Raw genomic sequence first — 27,980 nt, 5'->3', positions numbered from 1 at the left:
TTTAGCTGCTGACAAATGACAGTACTTTGTCTTCCTGACAAGACCCCTCCTCCGTCAAATGTCCGACTTCACGCGGAAATAGGAAATCGCGCATTATCACACTGACAAACAATTACAAGTGTGTCATTAGCGGCAACCCTGGGCCTGGAACCATTAACTAAACACAACGTTGCACACCACGCTAGCCATCAGGAGGAACACAGGATGTAGATGAAAAGCCGCGGATGAATCAATCACCGCGCAAACAACCTGATGCTTACGGTTTCGGGATGGATCTAAATGTTGGGAATGAGAGGGGGAGGGAAAAAGGGGGGGTCCTTTGTGCCAACTAAATGAATCACAAGATAATCTCAAGCAATCAAAAGTTCCCTCATCTCCGAATAAAGATTTATGCCTTTGTGATGACAGAGCGGTGCCTGCCTTTATATTAAAAGTCAACATTTTGGAGGAGTTTCTCTCTAAGTGACTTAATCAGATACAGAACATTAGTATCTTTTTTTTTCTTTTTTAATACGTCTCCCGGTGTCAGCCAGCAAATGAAACCCCGAGCCTCTGTAAATATGACTGCTTACTTCCAACACAAACATTGTTGACACCTAATGCAATTTCAGCGGGACATCCAGCTGAAAGCACACCGGGGTAATATAATGCTCTTAATGAGAATCCCTTCCAGCTTGAGACCTCGCCGAGATAGCCATAATGCATGGCTTCTCTTTTTAATAAAATAATTGTTACAGTTATTAAAGATGAATCTCATCACAGTCGAGATGACAAAATAATTCATTACCAAAACCGAGGCTTTAAATAGCTGCAAATTATGGAGCACTGCCCCCACCCCCACACCCGAAACCACCCCTTGAAAATACACTTCTAGATAAATGGGTTCGTTATTTCGTATAAATATTAGATATATGATGCCCTTGAAAGGAAATAAATATCATAACTGCCCAATGAGAAGTGTGCACACACACACACACACACGTAGAATTAATGATGAAGTACTGAAACTATAGCTAATTTAACTCTATATCATTACATTACACGGGTTATAACTGTGGCTGCATCATTTAATCTTTTTTTTCAAAAGCTGAACAATTGACCTAGAGATGTCCTCATTGTGTATTTCTGTTTACATGATGGTTATAACAATTTGTTTCTGTATTAAATCTATGTTCAACATACATCAGTACTGCCATTATTTCCCCTTATTATGCTGGGGAATATGCCTACACACACGCTATTCATAAAAAATTGTCATTGATTTTTGGGTTGTCGTTTGTCAATTGTTGAGGCAATTAAGCAGCAAAAAACGTACGCACAATCATCCATTGCGAGTTACCAAATCCCAAAGTCGTACCTCAAAAGGAACATATCATGCTCATTTTCAGGTTCATACTTTCCTTTTGGGATTCTCCTAAAACCTATTTACATGATTTAACATTCAAAAATCACTGTATTTGTCTCATACTGCCTGCCTGAATGAACCTGTATCGACCCTCCGCTTCAAACGCTCCGTTCCGGTGTCTGTCTCTTTAAGCCTCGTCTGCTCAGGCCGGTCAGCGTTTTCCGGTCTTAAACATCTGCGCGGTTGCTGTCATCACAGTGTCAGTCGTGACTCCCTGTGTCTACTAGCTAAACAACGTCTCTACCTGAGCGTGTGTTGTGATTGACGTGTTGATATTCAACCTTAACTAATATTGTTAAAAAAAACTTTGAATTACAGTTTGTTTTTTTGTGTTTATGTGGATTCTTGATACTTTCACAGTATTTAAATAACACCTAGAAATGAGACAAAATAAAAAAAGACATTAAACTCATGTTCTACAATATGGGACCTTTTTTACGTGACCTACTGTTGAAATCTAGATTAACGTGAACTATTTCACATTGGTAACACTGCTCTGCTCTGCAGGCTCCATGACGCTGAACTTATTCCAGTTCATCTTTTGGACCCGGCCCGTTCCTCCTCACAGCTCCTCCACGAGTGAAACACATGTTTGTACAAACTTCCACAAACCTAACTCCAAGCCCTTTTCCAGTTCACAGTTCACTTCTCGCTTTATTTATATATTCAAAACAGATAATTTACAGTGATGGCATGGAAACTTCCCAGCATGCCTTTTAACCTGTCGTTTTTCACTCTCTCCGCAGCAGGATGTCCAGAGGAAATGCTTTATTAAGATCCTGCCGACGTGAAGAGCTGCTGTGACTTACTGGTGCATTACTGTCTAAAAGGCAAAGTTATTTAGACCAATAAAAGGCTAATATATTGTTGGAGTGGAATTACACATAAGTTATCTCTGCCTTAATAACATCACCGCAACCCCTGATGTTGTTTAGATCAATAAAGCCCATTAAAGACAGACCTCGAGCGCAGCTAAGGCTGCGCCGCCACGGCGAAATGCTGCTCGCCGGCTTGTGAAAGAGCAGAGGTCTTTTTCTGGCGAGCCAGAAGTGGCCGAAGTGAGAAAAGAAAAAAAAACACTTTGAACTTGATACCATAAAAACTTGAAATCCGGTGAAGTTGTCCGCCCCACGGTGCCTTCTGGTCTGCAGGCGGGGCAGATAAGCAAGAGCAAGGATGCTATGCTATGCTGGACACTGGTGCAAAGGCTGGGGATGTGAGAGCAAAGGTGAGAAAGGGCCGTCAGCGCTGAGCTTCCTGTGAGGAAGAGGAGGACTTCAGACGCTTTCTTCTTTCAACACTTCCGACAGAAATCCTCAGGGACGCTCGTCTTTGTCCTCGTCCACTGTGACATTACAGTTGAAAGTAAAACTACAAATCAAGAAAAAGAAAGTCTGAAGAAACATTCAGTGGGATAGTCATCAGAATGTATATATAGTCTATATATTTGCATCCGGCTGTGCTCATTCTTAGCAGTGTCCACCAGGTGATGCACTAAATCATCTGTGCAGCGACTGTCCATCAGCCCCATGAGGTGTGATGACCACCAGTATAGCCACTCCCTCGAGGCTCCGCCCAGAGTTATGATGTCAGCACAGAGCGGAGAATGGGACTCAGAGGTGGGAGTGTGCGTACGCGAATTCAAGTCTTCCCTTTGGGGAGTGCAGGCAGCGTTCACGTGCACTTTCAGATGTAGCACACAAATGTTCTCGACAGGAAACTGAGCTTTTTTTTTGTCACTATCTCTATAGGCCACGTCAAATATTTTGTTTGCATTTTTCTTTTTTCTCCTTCAAGTACAGTCTGTCCCCTGTGGCTCATATACTGTCAATAGGACGTTTACAGACATCAAGCTACTCAGGTGACAGAAACCACAATGACAGAAAGGGGTTTTAGCTTCTCACCTTATTCCCGCCTCTATTTCAGAGGACGACTCTGGCAGGGACTGTTGACGTAGAGAAGACATAAGATAGGCAGCTCTATCTTTTTCTTTATATGAAATGACATTTGAGGAGGTGCAGCTTCTCTCTGCTTGGGGTTTACATTGTGACTCCTGTCCATTTCAAGACTGAGGCAGAAAATCAGTGGGACTTCAGACATGTATTTTTATTTTTATTTAAAACAGCCGTTGCCTGTTCAAGTAAAACCAATCAATAAATAAGAAGCATCAAACAAACGCAAGGGTGAGATTTAAGGAAACGCAAGATCCGAGTAAAAGACAGAAAATACAGAGACCCATACAGACACACAGGCCGCAGTTATTACTGCGAATAATATCCATGCAAAAATGATCAACTCTGACAATGTAATATTACCCAACCATAAATACATCATGGAGCAAAGAAAAGAAAAGGGAGTGAAGAGAAAGAAGAGGGGGAAAGAAAAGGCGCAGAAGAAAGAGACGATTTTCCACCAGCCTCCAAGTGACAGCATAAATAAAGTGTGGCACATCTTTTACCTTCTTCAATTATCTGCCGTTTGACATGCAAGCTGAGCACAGTGTAATTAACATCTCTGGAGATAATGGGGTCGCTACTCACTGATCAATCTCACACACATATATTATTTGGCTTTTACCAATCCGACCTCCTGTTCTCCTCGAAAGGGAAATATTCCACAACAGATTTCTCTTTCTTTTTTTTTTGGTTTGAGGCTTTTAATAAAACTCTGGTAATGGGACTAATGACTCATCCAATTGAGCTCATCTTCCAAGCATCAATTAGGGCTACGACCCCGCTCACACTCGAGACGGATGGCGCGGTAAATAACAAATCTTTTCCGAGTCATGCAAAGACGGCAACCATGTTGTCGTATTCAATCACGGGCGGCATCATTAGACGGAGAGAAGATTGAATTTTTTTTTTAAAAACACTCTCTCAGAAGGAACAGGTGTCGTTGACAAGTGTTGACAATGACAATTTTTAAAATCAAATTCATCAAGTTTATTGTATACAAAGCCCAGAATAGGGCATCACAACAAAAAGTGCTACACATCAAGGCTCCTAATTGTACTTTTATACATTTTATAATATGTAATCTTTGGTTGGTACTATTGGCAGTTTGCAGCTGCAGCTTCACTGCTAAAGCTTTGCATTGCTCTTAAAACAAAACAAAAAATAATCCTCAACCTCCTCGAAGCCTTTGGTGAGAAGCAACCCTGATGCAAGAGCAGTTCTCAACTAAGTAGTTTGTCTGCAACACACAAGCACACAAAAAAAGTTAAATTATATCTCTAATATTTACAAAATATGACTGACTGCAACAGGTGGACCCACCAACAAGGTCTGCATGTCGGGGCTATTCCCAACAGGAACGGTGATTGCCTTGCCCCCCTCCCTGCACCTTACACTGTGAACATGACAGGCCTGTGTAGCAGCAGCAGTTGCCTTTGGGCAGACCTCAGGTCAGCCCTGAGATTCATGCCGTTTACCTTGCGTTGCTTCTGTCAGGTCCAAAGTGAAGTGTCTGGGGGTAGAGGGAGCGTCCAGTACATTGAACACCTTAAAAAGGAGGGAGAAATCTCACTTCCTCTTTCAGAGACTGAACGGAAATAACTGTCCCTGTACTGACAACTGCTGCTTCGCTTGCATCACGCACAGATCTGTTCATAGTACTTTGGTCGTGGTCTTTAGACCTCAAGCCTGAGCATAGTGCTTGCCGTTTTTTGGAATTCTATGGTTGACTTTTTCGCGCCGTGCAAATCCTCAATCATTGTAGTGTCCGACGCCACCAGTGGGGTTACTCAGTCACTCAAAATGAAGCGGTTTAATGTAAAAGGAGTGAAAGACCTTTACTGTAGAAGTGTCGATTGTGCAACAAGTGAGGTTAGATACTGCTGCTAAAAGTTGACACCATTAAATGTGTCCAAAAGTAGGTCCATTTTCAGCACTTTCAGTCTGACACACTGCATGGCCAGAAGGATAATGTTACGCAGTTCACACTTCTTTTTTATTATTAGCAAATGTGCATTTTAGTTGGGATGCCAGGGCCTGCTTCACCATAACTATAAAAAATTAAAGAGATGGGGAAAAAAAAGACCTTGCTGACTTTCTACAGTGTTGTTGACTTCAAAAGGCAGACACATACTCTTCCAAAGAAGTGAAGGTAAGACAATCACTGTTGTTTTTGCTGCGGGGGAGTGCTAAATGCCTTACCTCCAGTGTATTATTAACTCAACGCTGCCTGGACACGCGGGGGCAGTTTTTTTACAGTTTAGGCTTAAAACAGATGTGCGTTTTATGTGGCAGGCTCTCCAGAGTTTAGACGCCGCTGTCCGGACAGATGAGGCCGTAAGTCGGGTCGTAAAAACTGCCTTTGAAACTTTCGGGGAGGATTTAATGCCGACATGACAGCCAGTGGGCAGGGACCCTATGGCGGCTCACCTTACACGGCACGCTCAGCTGATGCAAGAACGGGATGAGACGGGGCCGGGTTCAAAGCCTGAGACACCTTTTCACTTCTATGCGGCCCAGGTACATACACATGTGCTCTTGGGTGGTATGACATAGCATTGCTCACAATTGCGTATTTAAAATGAGCAGTTTACAGGAACATAGATACTGTATTGTGGGGTGACGACAAAGGTAATTGTACTGCAACAGCCAGTGTACAGTGTAATTACTGGGATTTACACACCTTCAACGCCCCCGCACCGCCCGCACCCCCTCTACCCCCAGCTTTACAAGATGGAATTCCTGGCATGGCGCGCACACACACACACACACACACACAGGCCTTAAAAACCCACACTTTCTTTCACACTTACACTTTCACCTCGTGTGCTCAATTCTGTTCATTTTCTCTAATTCAAGCGGAGCCCGCGTGTTTTCCTCTCGCCAAGAGACAATCTTTGTCCCACAATGCAATCTTGATGCTTCACGCTCCCTTTTGCCGCTGACCTGTGTTGACTCTGGTACCGCCTCCTGGGTCGGGCAGGAAGGCGTGCTGAGTGAGCTCTGTGCTGGCTGTATCCAGGCCCAGCCTCTTACACAATGCAGCCTGCCCCGGCCCCGCAGCAGGCCGACCCCCCTCCTCCCCAACAACCCACTTCCCATTCTTCATCAAACCTGGGGATTGTAGTGTGAGAGGGTGGAGATGAGAGCGATGGGGGAGTGTGTGTGTGTGTGTGTGTGTGTGTGTGTCACATCCTGCGTGAAACCGCATCCTGAACAAGCATCGCTGCGTCTCACTGTAAATAAATACTCTCTCCTTCGCGCAGCTTCCGTCAACTGTCACCGCCTTGGCTCCCAATCACCTTCAAGTCCAAACAGGAAAGTGCAGGGAGGCGAGGAAGATGGCAGATATGAGCTTTAATTTGCTTCTCGCTGCACTTTAGCCCGGGCGCGCGGCGCTTCCTATTCTCCCGCTCCGACCAGCTGCCCCGGCTTCGTTCCAGGCCCCGAGTCCTTCCTGTCACCTCTCATTACTACATTACTACAGGAGGCTCCCTGTGTAGCCGGGAAATCACCGTTTGGTGGTCCTCTTCCCCCCTGTTTATGTAGTACTGCACAGGACACAATGCAAAACGCCACGCGCAACATCCTCAGAGGAGGGCTGCTGCCTTGTTACCTGCTGATCCTTTCTCTTCTCACCCCCCCCCCCCCCACCACCCTTCCCTGTGCATTATCACGGGAGATGCAACTGAGCAACCGAGCGTGATGAAGGCGACAACTGAGGTGTGACAAGATCTCAGTCCATGAACTGCTTTGTGTTGCGAGACTCTCAACACGCCGGCTCAGTGTGTGAATATCTATCATTTGATTAAGTATCAAAGGCGCGCGCCAGTTGTGATGACAAACCAACCTGCGTATTATAAGGCCGCGGTTACACTTGTCGTTTTCAAAGCGATTTTTGTGATCCGATCACAAGCTCGAATGATAAACACACACACACACACACAAGTTACTGCTCATCTCCTGGGTTTGCTGCAACAAAGTCAAATATTATAAATAACAATAAAAGGGGGGACTTGTTTTTACAGACGCTCCTTTGATGACAAAAAATACAAGATCCCCATCCTGTCAGGGAGGTCGCATCGAAGTGTACCCAGCTAAAATGATCTGGAGTAAAGAATCAGGATCAGAATTGACCGCTCACTAAAGATAATCGTCTCGTGTCCCATTTCAACTTTTCTCTCACAAGTACCAACACGCTCGCAGTCCTCAGGTACTTCTGGCAATGTTTCACTACTATTGAACGAGTTGAGCTGAAAAATGCTTGCAGCTGCCGACAGCAGCGCATCAGCGTTTGGCCCGGGCTCTTCTCTGCCCACCAGGCTTGGGGGTGGGGAGGGAGACATTCATTAGCTGATATGTCAAGACATTACATTTACATGAAAGATAACCATGTAACGGCTCCTGGAATCAAAATGGCCACATACACATATTTTTTGGTACATGACACCAAATGGTGCGATACGCATCATAAATCAACATGTTCTAAACAGCTAAATATTAGTCATTAACAAGAGGACACCCCCAGTCCTTTACTGGTAATCCGTACACAAAGCCTTTGTGAAAACAGCAGCAACATTGAATTCTAAGCAGTTTACTGCTCGAACAGTGATGACATTCTGCGTACGAGGGATGCAATGCAAAGTGAGCGCTATCCAAAGCCACACAAAACAGTTATCTGCGGGAGAAGCATGAAGGAAGTAAGACGAAGCTCAATAAGCCTCAGTTTAAACGGTCTGTAAACAATGAGTTGCTTCAGTAAAACTGCCCCTCGCCACAGATGATAACTGGTATTATATTCCAACCAAATTGTCAGTTAAGATAGGTATTTTATGCAAAGTCATTCATGGGAATGTTTTGCAGGAGAGAGGGGTAGGGACAAAACAAGGGACGGCTATGAAGCCCAAGCACGTTTAGCGGCATCTGTCTGTAGTCTTGCGTCGTACATCTCAACAGAAAACACAAGCTGAATGGGATTCAGCCGCTGCGATCTTGGGGGCGCCGGCAGTGCTCACATGAGCCGTTCGCCTCGCCGCTACATCCGTGTTGAGTTGTGCCATCTTGATGCGACGGCTACGGGCGGCCCCTCCTCTTTGCCCGAGGAGGTGGCTCGCTGGCCAGACACATCACTTTAAAAGAGCAACATCTCACTGAGCATGTCACAACCTGCCCGGGGGACGATAGGGTGGGGGTTTGTCGTGTGTTTATAGTTTATCCTCAGGACCCCGATTGTTGTTCATTTCCTGTACGAAGACTAAATATGCACCAACATGTGCTCCTCCCCGGCCTTCGCCTGCATCACAGCGGCACTTTTCCGCACAAGTGGCTGGCCACAGATGATTATACAATTAAAACAATTTTTCCGCGTCTATCTGTCAGACTGATCTAATCGCTCGATGGAACGACACTAATGAGTGCGGCTCTTTTTTTCTTTCTCGCGACAGAAGAAAACAGAGGCGAGAGCTGGGAGGAGCAGTGTTGTGTTTGTTTAGCAGGATGTTTGTGAGTAAAGTTGAGACCCCAGCAGTTTTCATTGCAGCGAGGAAACGGGGAGGTTCGGTTTGACTGTTGGTTCAAATTAACCCTCGGGTGAAGAAGAAGAAAAAAAAAGAGGACGAAACGGAGTGGCCCTGTTATTTTCTGAGACAACACTCCCTTCAACCAACGCTGACTTAAATAATTCATCATGGCAAAACAAATAACCAGGGAAGCTGAACCTGAAAAGCAGTTGCTTTAAAGTGGGGATTCGTCAGCAGGACGTGGACAAAATAAAACGTCATCTTTCGCCGTCTAAATAAAATGGAACATGTCGAATCTGAGGTTGTGCCTCTCAGACGGGGAGGATTTAGCCAAACCCTGACCTGGATATCCTGCGTCTCCGTCCACCCAGTGTGGACAAGGAACACGGATAGGAACTACTCCTGCACAAGTTCAAGGGGAAATGCTTTCAATGGCGTGGCTCTGTCCTTCCCAGCCCACTGAGAGTTTTATGTTTATGAGCTACCCTGATGGGGATGCACATATCCATTAGATAGAGTTCGCCTGAGGAGGGAAGGCGGGGGGGGGGGGGGGGGGGGGCTGGTATTAACCCACGAGCAAATGCCCCATCAGCAAAGAGAGGAAAGCTGCCTTTTATGGCAACAGATCACAAGACTCAAGTCATTGGCCACAGAGCCCACAAATGAGGCGTTAAGTGTAGTGGCAGGGCAGCGGAGGAAGAGGAGCGGAGAGATATGACCCTCTGTTCAGCCGTGCATGGATCTGCCCTCTGCCGTTTCCCCACCCACTCGCTCCCTGACACTTTGTCATGCGAAGCATAAACGCATCAAAACACGATGAAATAAATGGTCGCCGCAAAACAAAGACCGTCACCTGCAGCCAAATTCATTAAAAGGCATCAGTGACGTCGCGGCTGCGTCATGTTATTTTTTTTTTGTAATTGAATATTCTTCTTTATTTTGTATTTTTGCAGGCAATATTCTGAGAGATTCCTAATGGACGTTTTTGGTAATTAATTGCCAGACGGAGGCAGGGCGAGCGTGGCAGAGTTAAAAAAAACACAACCTGACGTGGAGATTGGGAAAGAGTGCGGCGAAGGCAGCCTGCTGGGAAGGTTTCATCTATGTGCCCCCCCCCCCCTACACACACACACACACACACACACACACACACACACACACACACACACACACACACACACACACAACCCCACCCGCTGCTGGCAATGGCAGAAGAGCAGGGAGGAGATAGACTCCTCTTCACAGTCAGAGATTTAATTGCACGCAGATTCCATTACCTCTGCACAAATGTCACATTCTCTTCTGATCAGGGGGCACGGCAGCCACTGGCAGCGCGGCTGGCAAGCAGCCAGCCCGTAGTGCAGAAAGTGTTGAGCCAATCAGAGCTCCCGGGGCAGACAGAGGTGAGCGGAGGGACAGAAAGACTACAGTACGCGCCAAAGATGTCGAAGAGAAGAAAAAAAAAGTCCAGAACACAGAGCAGCTGACGGTGCAACATTCAAGTAGAGGGCAATATGCTGCATTAACATATTTTATTGATTTTAAGTGTGCCGTTAAGTGCATTTGTCATTGCAATTACTGTTATTATTACTGTTATTATCATGGATTTTTAAGGTTGGCTCTTTTAGGTGCGTATATTCATATATTTATGATTGCAATGGCAAGTTCACACAAATATTACATTATAGCAGTTTTAACCCTGAAAATACCCTTACTTTGCATACTGTATTAATATATGCAAAAAATAAGCAACACTGTGCATTTTAATTTTCATAACATATTTTGGACAATCATTCATTTCTACCAAGAATATTCGAAAGAGCGAATTGTTCAGATTTTATTATTGGTTAATAGAGCTGCAACTAATGGTTAATTCAGTAATGGATTGGGCTATGTGTCATTTTCTCAAATAACCCCGCCGATATTCATTTCACTCTTACAAAAGTTGTCAAAGGTGAAAGCTCAAAATAATTTGTATATGTATTGATTGATAGTCAAAGTAGGTGCCGTCTACTTTTCAGTTGATCAACAATTATTGAAAAAGTTAGAGAGGTGAAAGTTTTCCAGTCCATTGTCTAAAAACTGTTGGCCCAAAACACAACCTGTAGCTAATTAACGTTAGTTTAGTATTGTTTTGACATTTAAATAAACAGAAAAAGTGTTGAGTATTACTCCAAATACACTGATTCAAACCATGACATCAAGTTTAGTCAGGTGGTGTGCAGAGTGGGCAGAAAGTGAATCTCTGGCAGGATCTTCTGGTCACTTTTAAGAATCCCATAGTATTGTTTTAAGCGCATTAATTCAATAGCTCTGGGGAATCAGCGATTTACGTATGTGCGCACGCGCTTATGCAGCCTCAACAGCAGGCAGTGTTGCCAATAGACTGTTGCACGTATTGTTATGTAGTTTTTGTGCTCAATGAGCAGTGAGTGCTGCCGCGAGCTGCTCCGCCGTCAAAGCGCTCACAGGAGGTCAGTCTCACAGGAGCCTCACGTTGCAGTGTCCACATCCAGATTGAACATTAATCGTGCATGCGCAAAGCCGCCGCTGATTCTGATGTTAGTTCCCTTTGGATCTACCTACACATGAGAACAAACAGTCTCAGTGATGAAGTTCAACAGATCCTCTCTCACCGATACCTGTCAGCTGTCCTTCACATCTCCACCTCATTCAACCAGACTTCAGTGCACTTGTTCAAGCCAACACAGACTGGACTCTTCTCACTGAGTAAGAAAATCATCAAAAGCACTTATTGCTTTTGTATAGTTAGTTAATCAATTGCTGGTCTTTAACATACATCTTTAAGGACATAAGAAGGAGTGGCTTGTGCCTAACAGGGACAAACCACAAATAAAAGATCCACACTCGCCTGCCTAAAAGGCTGAGCAATAGAGCTCACAATACATCTGTTGGGATCTGCTTCCAGCTTATTCTGCCCTGATACAAATAAGCCTAACAGCCAGACCCAACGGTGTGTTTTGGAGGCACTTCACAGACAAAACACAGTAATGTACAAAGTAAGAGACGGGTTAGCGAGAGGATTGCCACATACCCCAATCACTGGTGCAGGGAAGACTGTCACTCCATTCCTCCAATCAGAATTGAGCTTACCGTGTTGCGGGCAGGGCCACTGAGAGAGAGAGAGAGAGAGGAGAGAGCGAGAGAAAAGGAAGTAAAAGGGAAAGATACAACTATTACAAACAGGAAGTGAAAAAGGTGGGGGGAGCCCCTAACCTGGTCCACTGAGCCCACATGTACAGAAATGACAAAACAGGCTTTCAACAGGCAAAAGTAAAAGTGATCATCGTCAGCCGCAAGTATTTGATAAGTTGTGACGCACCAATTCCTGTTGGCACCACCCGGCCTACACAAGTTATCTTTTACATCTGAACATAAAGATAAACAGCGATGGTGGGCACTAAGATAGCAGCAAAAGGTGTTTGCGTTGCAGTTTCTGCAGTTCATTTCTAAACTAAAAAAACAGTAAACATGTCACGTGGTTGACCTTTCTGTAACATGGTGGGGGTGCTTTTGATAAACCCACTATTTTTATTTTTTAAATGCTGCAGTCATTTCACATTGCTGAATGTGATCAAAACACAGACTACAATATTTACAAGTTGAGTATTCTTTTCTATTTAAAGCACCCCAACAAAAATACAACATCACCGACACATTACTGACTTTACAACGATGAGACGGTTACTTCCGATAAGGTCGTTAAAACCTCGGTTAACACACCACAAAAGCTACAAGTGGGACCCCCGGCAGGCCGCGTTTACGGTAATGCAGTGACCCGTCACCCCCCACGACGTGGCCTCCGCCTCATCGCGGCAGCCGTTTACATACGTGATGCATGGCTTGTGCCACTGGAATAAGTCGGAGACAACATTTTGTTTATCGTCAAAAAAACCTTGGTGTTGAGCTCAGAAGCATTCATCCGTCGCCTGACAAACAAGTGGAAAGATGCTAATGACTTTCAGATACGCCTTTAGACCATGCAAATGAGGCAGCGGAACGGATGGCTTCTGGTTTTGTCCCCGTCACAAGAGTCGTGGCTGCATGTGTGGCCATGATATACGTGCGTGTGTGTGTGTACCACTTTGCTGTTAAATGTGGCTGTGTCTTCCAGCAGCTCCCAGTTAATTGGTCTATGGGACACGGTCTATGGGACAGCATGTCAAAAACTAAATCTATAACTCTGTTTCTGTGTGTGTAGCACCATCTCTCTCTCTCTCTCTCTCTCTCTCTTCGACCAGACACAACAAACCGCAGCCCTGACGTCCCAACTCCTCATAACTCACCAACGTGGAATTCGACTAACCCCATTAGAGCAGCCGTTGTTTCCACAGACCAGTCCACATTCCTGTGCCTGCCATCGGCCCTAGATAAGACTCGACTGATTGCTCGGTTGTATCCCTGTCATTACTTCACGACACCACCACCCCACCTTTTTGCTTTCCCGGATTCACTGCTGGAGCCCCATGTCCCTCACTTGATTTTTAAGATCCCTCCACTTTGAGATCTACATGTCGTCTCCCACATGACTTCTTAAGCTTTAGAAACTACTTGAGACAATTCAAAAGAGATGGGATTTATGTGCAGCCCCGTGAAAGGGGTGTTAAAATTAGCACACGCTTAAAGAGGTAGCTCGGAGTCTTTATTGCAAATTAACAAGCGCTGGATTTTTAAAACGCGGTTACGTTTAATTGCGTAATTTGTCCATTAAAGAAAAGAAAATAAAAAAAGACTAAAACAACCAAACACTTTGAGCTATATACTACACGCTAAGACGCCAACATGAAGTGAAAACATTTTACCTCCGACTATAAAGCTTTCTCACTTTTCGCATGCCAGCTGCTCAACACCCAACTTGCTGTGGAAACATGTGGTTGTAATCCCCTCTTTTCACTCAAATTACAAACGATGTCAGTTTCTTAAGAAACTCCACTTCGCAGCGTGTGCGTTAATTGCCACTCGTGTGTGAGTTCCCAGGCGAACTAGACGGGCGTTTGAAGCTGTCCGTCCTCGTTGAGGGAGCAAGACACGAGTCCAGGAGCCGGCCTGCGTCGGGTGAACCGAGTGATGGTTTTTATTTATTTATACAACGTATAATAAGTACAGGTCACTTGCTGCTTGTTTGATAGCACAACGTATGACAATATTTGTTGTGAGACCATAAATAACAAGGGGAAACTTGAAAAAACGACCGCATCCTTGGTGTCAGTCACATGGCTCTGCGATAAACCAGAGTCAAGCCAGTGATCAGGTTTTGCACTGGGAGGGGAGGGGGAACTGGTGCTGTATCGGATCAATGGCTTGACCCATTAAGTCACACCACTCCCAGTACCTCATCTAATAAGAGCCGGTGTTTGGGAACACCCGCGGCTGACCCGCGCTGTTGGGGACAATTACCGAGAGAGTGGTCTTTCGGGGACCGACGCCCACTTGACCCGGTAGCGTAAAGACGCGCAGGAGATCCACATGATTTAAACTCCTCCCCAAGACGTGCTGACAAGGTTAGAGGGTCAGTGCAGACATTAACAGGTCAGTGTGTGGCCCACTTGGGAACAATTACTCCCAGTCACAGCTAAGTGGACACTTGATTGAACACGACAGAGGCAGGACACACTTCCCACAGATAACAATCCCCAGAGCCATTTAGGATAAAAAGCCCTTGTGATACAGCCTTTATGGGCAGAATTCATCTTCCTTTTCCCTTTTAAAAGAATGCGAGAGTGTGATAGAGAGCCATTCTCTCAGAGAGATGAGTCCCTCAAAGCATTACCATTTTCTAGCAATGCTAATAGCTGCTTCTGACATAGAAACAATTACAAGGTGACTGGGAGGGGAAAAAGCTAAACAATGGGACAGGGCTGTTGAGGTTTCATTTTTCATTCACGCGAGAGAAGAAGAAAAACGCAGAAGATATTGACGTGCCACTTGATTTTTTCCAATCAGGCTTAAAAAAGCAACACTAGAAGTTAACAGGGGGACATAAATATACCAGTCCGTGATACATTTCTCAACTCTAATTAAGGGTGCAAGTAGCTGCAGGTTTTTTTTTTTCTTCGTTTTTTTCTTCATGCCGTTCGACCTTTAACCTACTGACAGTTTGACCCCTCTCTCCCACCACAATGACTAAAACTTTGCCTCGAACATCTGGTGTCTTGACGCGCCTCCAGCAGCGAGCACCCTGCCCAGCTCTGGGCCGTGTCATGTCACAACGCAACAAACAAACGGTTTGTGTTTCATCGTAATGCGTGGGTTTAACATGTACTGTAGTAGATAAACAGATGTTTTTGGGGGGGAGCTGGCGCAGATAAATAGCAAACTTATTAATGTGTATCTGTGTTAAATAAAACAAAAAAAGCTGTGTCCTCGTACACAAATGGGGCTTATCGATTCGCTAACACATTTCCCCGGCATTTGCATAAGCCGCAGGTTGTTTGTGGTGTTTTTTTTGTGTGTCGTTTCTTTGTTTATTTATTTTTCTGCGCTATGAAATCTGTTTTACAATTGTCCCCTGGATCTGCAGCGGTGGCTGCTGCTGCAGCTGGTAGTTGTTAGTGGCTGGAGATGACACAGTTCACCACTTCTCCAGGAGACAGGCAGCCCAGAGACCAACACAGCTGCAGGAGGAGGAGAAAGAGGAGGAGGAGGAGGAGGAGAAGGCGGCGGCACGGGGAAGAGAAAAAGAGACTTTGCTTTTTATTAAGTTCGGGAGGCAAAGAAACACCCTTGTTGATAGACTTATATTTCTCCAGAGCCAGAGCGCATCACTTGCCTCCCGTGCTCTATCCTGAGGAATCAAGAAGCCCGACATTAGCGGAAAGAAAGAAAAAAAAAGAAACCTCTCTCTCTCTCTCCCATCTCTTCATCGCGCCCACCTCATTAACGTGGATATTTTCCCTATTCACCAAGCGGACGACCCCTGAGATACAACCTTCTCAAAGAATCCAGCAAAGTGACACGACATTAACCCATTTTGCGCGTACGCAGAAGTGCAACAAAAAAGAAAGCAACAGGCTCAGCGGCCGACCCGCTGCTTGTCAGGGCGGCCGGCTTCATTCCCCAGGACCGCTTTGTAACCAAGTGGGCATCGTGTGAATGCCATCTGGGTGCCACTTATTTAAAGCTGGCAGAAGTCCCGTGGCAGCCAGCCTGGCAATGAGGAGAAGAGAATAAATTGCATCATTTGCTTAACATGCATTTACCGTTGCGCCCGTTAAAAAGCCCATGACTAAATAATTTGGGGGGTGGGGGAGTTCGGGAGTGCCAGTATCTGCGGTCGGCCAAATAGCTCTGTCAAAGGCCTGATAAAGGCGATATCGAGATGTTTACCACATGAAATCGCGTTTACCACCAAGTATTTTAACAGCCCTCAATCCGTTTACACCAAAAGAAATCTCCCAGTGCGTGAGGCACTGCACAAAACCCATAAACAGACAATAAACACATTGTAATTATAATGCCAACTCTTTAATTACGTGTGCCATTTGGGGATGGTCGAGCTCGCTAATTATCAGAGTGATGCGAGAGGATTGGGGGGGGAAGCGAGGAGGAGATCAAGCCCCGGGCCTCAATGAGAACCATATTCCCCGCTCTCCAAGCGCGTTAGAAGGCAGAAAATTCAATTGGCACGGCTCCAACGAGGAGCAGTCCAAACAGCCGTAATCAGCAGGGACAAACTCCATGCAAATCATTTACATTGGCACAAGTGGAGAGAAGTGGCGGCGGTTTTGTTCACGGAATGTGAAAGCGAGGAGCATCCCGGCCTTCTTCAAACCTCTGCTGCGAGCAGAGTTCAGTTCAGTCCCCCAAATCTCACAATCTGAAGAGGCAAGAAAGGAAATACGACACTTACAACTCTTGTTTAGCCCGAGTTAGCCTGGCGTGTCTCACTTGATGTTGTCAATACTATTCTAAGGCAATTCTCTGCTATTTTCCATCGAGGCGACCAATTCGATTACAGCAGAGAAACAATGAGACTGAGAAATGTCTTTTTAGAGTAGTTTATTCGCCCTGTTGGCTCCCAGTAGACGATTCGGGCGTAGATTCATATGCAGATGAATAAGCGGTTAGTCTCGTTATGTTGAATGATGTAGTTTCATAATTTAAAAAAAAATGTTTCTCCATAATAGAGCTGACCAGCTTCATGCTGGGACTTGGCATTACCTTCTCCTAGCCCCTTTTCTTAAAAAAGATAGTGTTTCTTTAATAATACAATTATATCAACCAGACATACAGCCAAGGAAATGTTGGTAAGCCACATTATTTGAATATTTTAGCAAATGCTATGCAACTCTTACTGATAAATACATTTTAATCTCAATTAATGAAAAAAGAAAATGTATTGTATAAGAACAGACGCACAATGTTTCACTCTTTGCAATGTAGAGTTATTTTGGACATGAACGCTTGTGATTGGTTTCAAGGGTTTGCTTTCATTGCAAAGCAACTGGGATACAACACAGCAACTCAGCATCCATTGTCTGCTGTGATAGCATCCGTCCATATTCACTTTTACGCAGGTAGCAACGGTATTGCCTTTTCAGGCAAAAACTTGCTTTTTTATGGATCATAGTCCAAAAAAGAAGCGGGTAGCCTCGAATGGCCTACAGTATGAGTATATAATACAGTACAAGGCAGTGAATGGAGATCACAGGGTGAATTATTGAAAACTCACCGTGAGTGCAGCGCACCCTGAGAACACTCTGTAAGACGACATCTCTCTCTCTCGCTCTCAGATGAATCATCAGCATGAGAAATATCAGGCAGTGAGTAACCGTCTCCGCCACTGTTTACATATTGAATGTATGTGGTCGGTAGCTTCCGATGGCGTGATCTCACAATGAGCGGTACAACGTGAATCTGTTGGGCGGGCGTGGTGTTGCAATCAATGAAGCTTCAACAAGAGGCGAAACAACATCTACTTATTGGTTCCATGGCGCGAAATCACAGATTAGCCAACACTCGGTCCCGCGCGGGTTCGCTCTGCGGTTGTCCGCCCCAAACTCCTGTCACCACTGCTTCTCCCCATGCCTCCGTCTACGCACAGGTTCAACCGAACACTTTCCTGTGGCCTGCGAGCTCTTTTTACACAGGACCCCCCTTCCTGCGCTATTGAAAAAAGAGATCAGAGTGAGGGAGTAAAAGAGAAAGAGCGCATGAAGGATACAGCATTTCCATCCGCTATCCATCTCATGCTCTAATGTGGCCATTATGCTGCTAAAAAAAGAGACTGCTCATCTATTCATTTCACTTTCATGCAAAAAAGAGATGTCACTGTGGTGGGGGGGGACAGTGATTTAAATTCTTTGAATTAGCCCCTTCAAACTCGTCACACGATTGTGTATGAAGCACACAGACATGCACTCAAAATACCCAAATCCCATCTGTAGTAGGACGTGAATGGATGGATTTACTTTTCTGACGGCGAGTTGATGTTTTTGCCGGGGCGCGAGGAATTGATTGGCCGACACATTAAAAGCATGTGCATCACGCACTCCATACACACACAACATGAAAAGGCTTTCAGGAATATATCCAGTAACTCGGGGCAGCCGATTGTTTATAACACACCACATTCGCAGCATTTACAACAGGTTGCAGTAAATCTACAACAAAAGGGCTGTAAACAGTAAATAGTAAATGGTTAACGGGCGATGAGCTTGGAGGGAGGAAGGGGGGTGGCAACTCTGGGACATGTGTGCGTGGCGCTTCGTCAGCGCCACTCACTGAGAACTGATACTGAGATAAATATGACGAGTAGAATGTGAAACGAGTGACATGGAAGCTAATGCCGTCACTGGCGAATCTCTGGTACGACATTAACGGTTTCACAGAGACGCAGATCTTGATTCACATCACCGCTACCGTACACTGCCCTCGCCCCCGTGCTCTTTACTGTGGTCCTGGAACTAAATTAGGAGCAAAAATAAAAAGCTTTGGTTGCAGTTCAGCTTGTCTTTCTCTCACTCTCAGTCGCCTGTTCTCTCTCTCTCTCTCTCTCTCTCTCTTTCTCCCCGCCTTTATCTTGGGTCTTTTTTTAGACCAGCTGCTTAGATAAATGTCTTGTAAGCCACAATAACACAAAACAATATTTCCATCCCTAATATAAACGTGCGTTCACCGATTCACAAGGGAGCCGGGCGGCGTTGAGGCCATCAAGCCCCTTGACGAGCTAAGTCAGCATTAACCCGTTCTGTTCACTGGTTTGTTTACCAGCTGTTCAAGAGCTAAACTGAGCATTTTTTTAAGCACTGAAGTCCAGAAGACATGGATAAACTCGCTGCTGTCATTTTCCCTTTTTCCACATAGAGGCCGTGTGCCTCGTGCTGTTATGTCACCTGACTAGCGGTGTGTGCGCGTGCAAAGCACATCACTCTAAGGATGGAAACGGGGGAATACTACCAGCTAGTATCAGTCACATGGGCTTAAAAATCTATCGCTCCCCTCATCCAGCTAAGTAAAGGATTGATGTGAGAGGAAGCATTGTATTGTACAGAGAAAATGAGCCCTGTGAGTATAACATAGACCAGATATGAAGATGGACGACGTGACGGCTAACAAAAAGTGAAACCAAGACTTATCGTCACCGTCGCACGTCGGCTTAAAGCCAGTTATCGGCCAAATGCCTTGCTGTTTAGTTCCATGATTCAACTGGTGTGTGTTCACACACTCCCCAGCTGGAGTCATTCCTAGCCAGGGGTGTGTTCGTTCAACAAACAAATATGTTGTTTTGGGAACTGGGTTGGGAATGCACTATGACCTGGCCTTCAACTGAAACCGTACCATTGAAATGGCTTCTGATGAAAACACAACAAAGAAACTTTTAGGTAAAGTCCGAAAATGATTTTATGGCCCGAGTAAAGACTTTTACTGAAAGTAAATGTTATCTGTTAGCAAATGTTATCTGCTATGGTCATGAGTTATACATGTGGAATAGAACTGGGGACTAATCCAATATTAAAAGAGTATCGATAACAGGTTACAATATTAGGACTCTGGGAGAGCTTTACTAAAATATCATTCTGTCACTGCAGAAAGTTCAGACCCAATAAATCTCATACTAAAAATGAAAACTCCAAAGTCAAATTAGAATTTTGGCATGAATAAAAGATATACATGATTCTCGTAAATTATCACCTAAAAAAATGCTTCTTTAAATCACAAAGACGACAGTGACAAAGTGTTTCTCCAGTGCAGCAAACAGAGGGCCGTGCTATCTGCTGCCCCACACAACACATAATTCCATCCCGGGCAAATCTATTGACCGAGATGATAAACAAAACAACAAAAAATAACTTGTGAAAATAACCATCTCCAACTCAGTGGTTTGGAAACGGAGCCTCGCCCTGTTTACAACACCGAGAACAAAAACAAACTCCCTCCAAGGAGCTCGGGCGAATGCAAGTCACACACTCACTCACACACACACAAATAGAGGCAAACAACAACAAAGTCTGCAGATCTTCTGGGAGAGCCAGCTATCACACAACAGCACAAACAAGGTGTGCGTCTCTGTGTGTTTGAGGGAATTGGAGGGCGAAAGAGGAGTGTCTGGGAGAGAGAGAGAGAGAGAGAGAGAGAGAGAGAGAGAGAGAAACAGAATTGAGTAGCAAACAAAGTCAAACACCCCCACCCCAGTCTCAGGTCAACTGAATCATCGGGAGTCGGAGAAGATACCGTCACCGCCTTCCACGAATAGCTGGCAAAATAAATAAAGAAATAACCACATCAGTATGACTTCACCGTGGCAGACCAAGTAGCTTGAGAACACTCTCCCTCAATATCCAGAGGGGACTCTGAATGAAGAGGTAATGAATCTCAGTTAACAAGGCCATTATCAGTGAAGGAACTACATCATCCAGGAGGGACTCCAAATCCACGAGGCCCTTTACACACACACACACACACACACACACACACACACACACACACACACACACACACACACACACACACACACACACACACACACACACACACACACTTTATTGTTGCTATTAACTGCTCAGGTACATTGGCAACAACTGGACCTACAAAAAGAAAACAAATTGGAAAGATAAAAGTGTTGTGCGTTTGATCTCGCACCGTGCATCATTACAGTAAACAGTGAGACCGTATAAGGGACGCGGGCCCAATTAGCCAACCCTTGCTCACCACTGTCAAGTATTTAAACAGTCCGCGAGGATGAGAATAGTAACCTGCATACTTTCATCTGTGCTCCAGACTCATCAGCGATGGCAACACCTTTGCGGAAGCGCCGCACTGCATCCTGGGTAATTACTGCTCCCCAATTACCACCTAGCTGGTAAATATATATCAAATAAACAAGCAACATCCCGTCAATTAAGAGCCCCCTTTCGTAATGGGGGGTCCAAAGGAAACGGCGGTTTATGTGCAGACGGGAGGAGAGCAGCGTGAAAGCGGAGCCCTTGCACATTGGAGTTTGTAAAGTAATGTAATCGTGCAGGGTTTTTGTTTTTTTAGGCGATTAGTATGTGCGTTTAATTAAAAAGGCGTATTAATTGCCAAGAGGGCCAAGTAAACAACACAGGAACGCCGCTGTTTCACAAAAGAGAGGGCTTGCAAACTTGGCCTTTTTCCTGCGCAGACGAGCGAAGACGGACGGCAACATTGTTGGATTCAAAGGCAGAAGAGGACAGCTGCAGCAACAGTCTGTCAACAAAATTTGCATCGCCTCTTTCTCCTCGTCTCCGTTACTCTCTCATTCTCTCTCTCTGTGTGTCTCTCTCTCTTTCCTGTCTCTCTCTCTCCTGTCTCTCCTCGAGCCCACGAAGCTGCCGGCTTAGATCTGAGTGCTCTGATGGCTTATCACATAGCGAGCGGTGGGCTAAGCCGGAGTGATGCGCCCAAAAGACATGATCAAAGCAACACCAACTTTCCACGCGGCGATGATGACGGAGGAGCGGGGCCCTGCCATGTTGTGTTTCTTATTAGGCTGGGACTGCCAACTGAAAAACACAGTTGAGAAGTCAAGGATGAGGCCCTTAAATACGTGCTCCTGCAGCCGTGCTTCGCGTCACGCTGCCGGCGAGCGTTAGCGGGGTTTAAGTGACGGCCTGTGACATCTTCGCGGTTCAGTTTCGCTGCTCTTGTTCACGTGCCATAATAATGATTTAACCTGTGGTCCGATTAGTTCTGAACACTGATGGCGGAGGCGACAGCTTTCACACTTCCAGCCGCAGTTTGGCGAAATTAACAGAAGGAAGCTGCAAGGTGGCACCAACCACGAGCTGAAGGGAGAGCGATTAGGGGGCCGCGACTGCAACTTAAAACGTTGCAAACCGACAGAAGGCAACTTAAAGTAGAGAGCAAAAACTAAACCACATCAACATAAACATTCATTGACATATGCATATTTGATAGAAAAAAAAACCCCTAAAAATCCAATATTTAATCCATCGGGTCGCCGAAGCCACGCCGTAAACACGGGCAGACCGACATGCAGACTGGACAGCTGATACAAACAGGTGCTGAGGTTTGGCCTGGCAGCTGAGCGCAGCTTGTAGCATATGGTGGAGCCCCCTCATGTCTGGATGAAAAGGTTTGTAGCTTACCTGCATCATTCCCAAAACAGACAAGCGCTGTGCTACTCGGGGAAACTCATGTTTTATGTTATTACATGCACTCACTCAAAATGAGAACAGGGGAAAGGTGTGTGTCCAAAATACATTTTGGTACAAAATGTTACTTTAAACTTGAACTCAGCGTACCAGAAACCTGACTCATCTCTCTCATGAATCGGCTAAGTTTTGTTGATTTATATATATATATATATATATGTATATGTGTGTGTGTGTGTGTGTGTGTGTGTGTGTGTGTGTGTGTGTGTGTGTGTGTGTGTGTGTGTGTGTATATATACACATACACACACACACACACACACACACACACACACACACACACACACACACACACACACACACACACACACACACACACACACACACAGATACATATCTAGGTAGGTTTCAGAGTTTATCAACCTTAATGCAGCCACATTGACGCCAGTCAAATGTCTGTACAAACCACCACAACACACTGCAAAACCAACTCCCTTGTCTTCATCTCGTCGAATTAGGATTTTTTTCTGCAACAATTAATAGATCAGTGGTCATATTTTTAGATTATGAAAAAATGTCTTCAAAAATATTCTTATTCCAGCTTCTTCAATATGATCATTGTTTTTAGGTTGTTTTCTTTTACTCCTTTGTGACTGAATATTTTTGAGTTTGGGAAGACAATGGTTGGCATGTTTCACCATTTTATAGACCCAGCAACTCATCGATTAATTAATAAAATTATCAACAGATTAACCGAGAAAGTGAAAATAACTGCAGCCCTGATCTCAAATATCGTGCACGTATTTGCACCTTTTTTATAATAATCATCACACATTTCATCTAGATTTAAATTATATTGATATTACTCTGAGAACAATAAATACTTGTCACACAGCGAAGGGATTCAGCTGAATATTTGCTAGGGCATAACTTATTGACATAGCCGAGGCAATATGTTCTGCAGTCCATCAAGACAACAAACTGCACAGCATGTACGGCAAAACAATTATTTAATAAAATGACAACACCGCATTTATGTGAAAGACAACACCAGCAGCAAACTAATTTTGCATCGCAACTTAAGTGACCGTAGTGGCATGCACACGGACAACTTTTTCTGTGTGTTTTTCTTTTGGTCAGCGCCTCTCCCTTTATTAAGGACAGATGACAGAAGACAGTAATTAATGGCTGCATGAGTTAATGGTCGTCCTGCGCGGTTAGCAGTCTCCATAGAGACTGAGGAGCTGCACGGAGCACACCTGAAGCTGCTCCACTCTCTGACCGATAGCCTTCCCTGGCACAGAGGTCCGTCTGCATGGGCACGCCACAGGGGCCGGGACACACTAACCTTTACCCTGGAAATATTGTTCTTCTTTTTCCCCCTTTGTTATCACTTACATTCGTGTAATGCGGCACTAATGAGCACACTGCACTGGCGTTCACGTCACCGGTGCTCCCACCGCCTTTGTGTCGTGTGAATCAAACATGCAACTAAAAAAATAAGAAATCACATGATGAATTCATCTACCAGAAAAAAAATTCCCTTTATTCATCCGTCACTTGTCTCGCTTTGTGCAAAAAAAAAAAAAAGTGTCTCAAGCGAGTGGTTCGAGGGCGTCTTACGTCTGAAACCAAATGAGGGGTGAAGAGAGGCAAATAAATCTGAAACAATGGAGCAAACGTGGAACACTATTTCCCACACTGCACGGGGAAATAACTCTCCTTATCATTCAGCTGCGAGCGAGGGCGCACAGTCGATCTGCAGCCCCTCCGTACCCAGCACAGAGTATTTCGGTGTGTGTTCACAAATACTGAGCCGTCAGATGAAAGAGAGGGCCGCTCCACTCAGGGACGGGAGTCCTCACGCTGAATGCATGAGTGACTGATTACTTTCTTACCAGTTGAACCTCAACTCTTCACAAAGGAGAGCCTTAGCCCCGGCCTGAAGAGGCCAAATTAGAAACAAGGGCTTTACAAATAATACTAAATCACAGCCTGGTGCGTTAAGGATCTTGCATCATTACAATGCATACAGCTGCTCTTCTTCAGATTTCAAGGCCCCCCCCTCCACCCTTGCCAACTCAATTTATTCAGTTGTAGTATGGAGCAGAGAAAGTACAGCCCTTCTAGTTCATAGAAGCTGACGGCGTTGGGTTGTTCCCATTACAAACAGCAGAATGTCTGATGTACGCAACTGACATGTCAAACGGCAGGCCCAGGAAAGTTGCAAAGAAAGTTCACCCTGTGTTTTTAAACCAAGGGTCAGCATTTGCGAAGGGTCCATTTCTGCATAAGTGAGCACACAAACCCCAGTGCCTGTTCAAATAGTCTGCAGCTCTCTCTCTCTCTCTCCCTCCCTCCCTCTCTCTCTCAGGCAGCTCATGACAACAGCCCAGCAGCAGCACTGTTTGATCTCCAATGTTTTCCTTAATCTGGGTTGTCAAGGTTCGCTTGTTGGAGGCTGTTTACTTTACTTCTCCTACAGAAAAAAAGTGTTTTTTTCCCTCAGACAATGACTAATCCAAAGACCAAGAAGGAGGGAGCACTGCCAGCAATACTTGTTAAAGCTGCAGTTTCCCCTTTTGTAAAAAAAAAAAAAAAAAAAATCAGATGGTTTTAGTCCTGCTGTTGCCAGCTGCAGACTTACTGTAAAATGAAATATACCAGGGTGAGATTTAATTAACTTGTGCATGCGGTTCACTCTCAATAGAGATCCTATAATCTGGATCTTTATTTTTTAACGTGAAATCATTTTTGGTGAGAATACTAGTTCCGTTTCACTTTACAAATGATTAATATGTCATGGATTTAACGACACAGGACCGTGTGTTTATAATACATACACATCGAAGAAACTGCACAGTGAAAGTCACCCTCTTTCTCGTAAGCGGTGCACATTTGTCTGCACTACACCTGTTACAGAATATTAAATTAAACAGAAAATGGAGCTGACAAATTTTTAATATTAATAAATTTGATTGCTTTAAATTAATTTGTACAGGGCAAAACTGATTTTGCACAATCAACGTTACATTCCTTGTGAACAGTGCACTTGCAGAAAACTATTATGAATTCTTATTATAAACTTAATTTACACGTTCACACAACAGCAGTAACAGGTCGTTGTTAATTTAACTAAAATATAAATCAGATTTTTCTAAAGTGATGAACAAGTGCTCTGTGACTTCAACCCACAGCACAGTCTGACCCGATAAACCCACTGAGCTCACACTTGGTTTAAAAAAAAAAAAAAAAAAAAAAAGCACGTCCACAAAACTATTCACGGGGAGTTGTCACAGCTTTAATTGACGAAAAATAAACCAATTGTCTAAATCTTTTGTGTTGACGACAAGCTGAATATCCGCTTTTTAGAAAGAAGAAAACTCGCGTTGCAGCGACGCACATGACGGGACAGCCCGCGTGGACGTGGACCTGCTGCTGGCTAAAGCTGCGCTGGACTGTAACAACTATGGTTTGGGTGCTAACAGCTCATGTCTTCCTCTGGTCTTTAGGACAGCAAACACGTGGAGAGAGAGAGAGAGGAGGGGGGGGGGAGGTAAAGCTCCATCCCCGGTCTCACTCCAAAGAAATCACGGCGCTCAAAACTTCCCTTTTTACCGAGTACAAACTTTTTACGGCTGCGCCCGTAACAGGTAGCGTTGTAAATTAACCGTTAACGGCTCTGACCAAACAGCACCTAACACCCAACAATGTGAAGGTGCTCCCACCCACGTGAGAAGCCTCAACTAAGTTAGAAACACAACTTTACCCCCTCGAAAATAAATAAAGTAGAGGACACCACACTCCCAAGTTAGCTACAAAACCCACTCGCGTGACGGAGACGTGAACGCAGCGCTCCGGCCACACTACCAGCCAGCCCGCGTGCTAATAACACAGGTGTTTTTTATTAGTCTTTGATTAATTCTCTAATTGTGCCATTCGCGCACGCACGCTCACACGCGCGCGAGCAAAAAGCCAAGACAAACTCTGTGTGTGTGTGTGTGTGCGCGCGCGAGTGCAGCATCAGCAGGTATCGAGATACGACACAGCGAAAGCTAACGTGAACATGAAGATAATAGTGAAACTTACCGGCGTGGAAAGCGCTTTACAGCAGCTAACAGGCGCACGCGGATGGGGTACCGGATTTGCTAGTACGAGATAACGAGCCCGTGCCCGCGAGCGTGCGACAACAAAATCACACCGTAAACACCAACAATAACGCCCGCCCTCGGTGTTGGTGGCGAGGTGGTGTTGGTGAAGGAGGTGTGTGTGTGTACGTGTGTGTGTGTGTGTGTGTGTGTGTGTGCGTGCGTGCGTGTGTTTGTGTGTGGTGGGGGGAGCACTAACTAACTAACTTAACTACAAGGAGAAAAGAGATCATCTTACCGAGGAGGGCGTCGAGAAACAAGAAGCAAAATGTGGACTTTCGCACGCGCTGCCTCCCAACGTCTGCCTCGCGGAGTAAGGCACGAGCTCCTCTCTTTAATGTTGTTATTAGCTTCTTTTTTTTAACGCGCCGAGAAAGGGTTGGGGGGTGGAGGGGAGAAGAAATCGCGGATTTGGATGTTGTTGTTTTTGATGTTCCAAGTCCGTGACGTCATATCCACCTGCTGGGTAAACAACGTTCATTGCATCGCGACTCCCTCGCAGACACGTCGTAGTCACACAAGTACAACTCTGCAGCACTTAGTAGGTCCTTTCTGTGGGGAAATGTAATGATATGCTTTAGTTTTAGCCCAAAGTGTGACAGGAGAGAGAGGGGGCTGTCAGAAAAGCTCAAATGTCTAAGCTGACTAATTACAACCAAGGAGAAATTAATTTATTTCAGAATGTCTTTTTTCTTTCTTTTTTTTAATCTGAGGTTCATCACAATTGTTCCAAAGCATTACTGCATAAAACAAACTAATAAATGCTTTGACATAACCATCAAAGATGTTTTTACCTCAACTGTAAGGAGTTCTATTAACAGGGGGTGTTATATTCTATTTTATTTTAATTATTTGTTATGACTTTTTTTGTGGGCCTACACAGTTTTGTGACAATATGACAGTCACAAGAAGTGCACCAAAAAAAAAAAAAAAAACATTATAACAGTAATTAAAATCTCTTGTCACTTGCCCCTGAAGATGAGAATCACCACGGGCCGGTTCAACAGTCCAGTTAAAGCTCATTGTAAAGCCACATTAATTCAACCCCAAGAGAAAATATTTTAAGTCCTTTTTTGTCCTTGATCAAGGTCTGAGAAGCACAGCTCGCTTCTCTCTGAGCGACGGTACATTGCCTGCATCATGGCTGCATCTGGGAGCAGGGCTGCTGCTGAACTCTCTCAGGGAAGTCTGTTTCTTAGCAGAGAGCGCCACCCTCTGACCAGGCCTAGTCACTGGGAGCAAGCGCTGGGAAGTTTATACAGAATATGATTATGAGGATTTCATATACTATTTCTTAGACATTTTGATCTGTGATGTCCTTAAACCTTCAATGCGTTCCTCAGGTCAGACCTGCTATA

At 44.8% G+C, this 27,980-nt stretch overlaps 1 protein-coding gene across 7 annotated transcripts in view; it reads right to left on the bottom strand.

The window, feature by feature from the left end:
• The window catches only part of foxp1b (forkhead box P1b), a 149,127-nt gene extending 122,191 nt beyond the window's left edge, over positions 1–26,936 (bottom strand). For 5 of the 7 annotated variants that reach the window (XM_068593986.1, XM_068593990.1, XM_068593991.1 and 2 more), the window contains exons 1-2: positions 26,861–26,936; positions 11,932–12,009 (exon numbers count right to left, since the gene is read on the bottom strand). The gene's annotated coding sequence lies outside the window, so the exon portion shown is untranslated. Of the gene's footprint in view, positions 1–11,931; positions 12,010–26,563; positions 26,671–26,860 lie in introns of those variants that run through there. The other 2 variants (XM_068593987.1, XM_068593989.1) reach the window with 1 other exon arrangement.
• Between the last annotated feature and the right edge of the window lie 1,044 nt (positions 26,937–27,980).

This window comes from Clinocottus analis, unplaced genomic scaffold (genome assembly GCF_023055335.1).
Source record: "Clinocottus analis isolate CAN_PGR_092001 unplaced genomic scaffold, fCliAna1.0.p SCAF_3, whole genome shotgun sequence".
Taxonomy (NCBI): Eukaryota; Metazoa; Chordata; class Actinopteri; order Perciformes; family Cottidae; genus Clinocottus; species Clinocottus analis.
The sequence above is the reverse complement of the archived record's forward strand: the minus strand, read 5'-3'. Positions and strand labels throughout refer to the sequence as shown.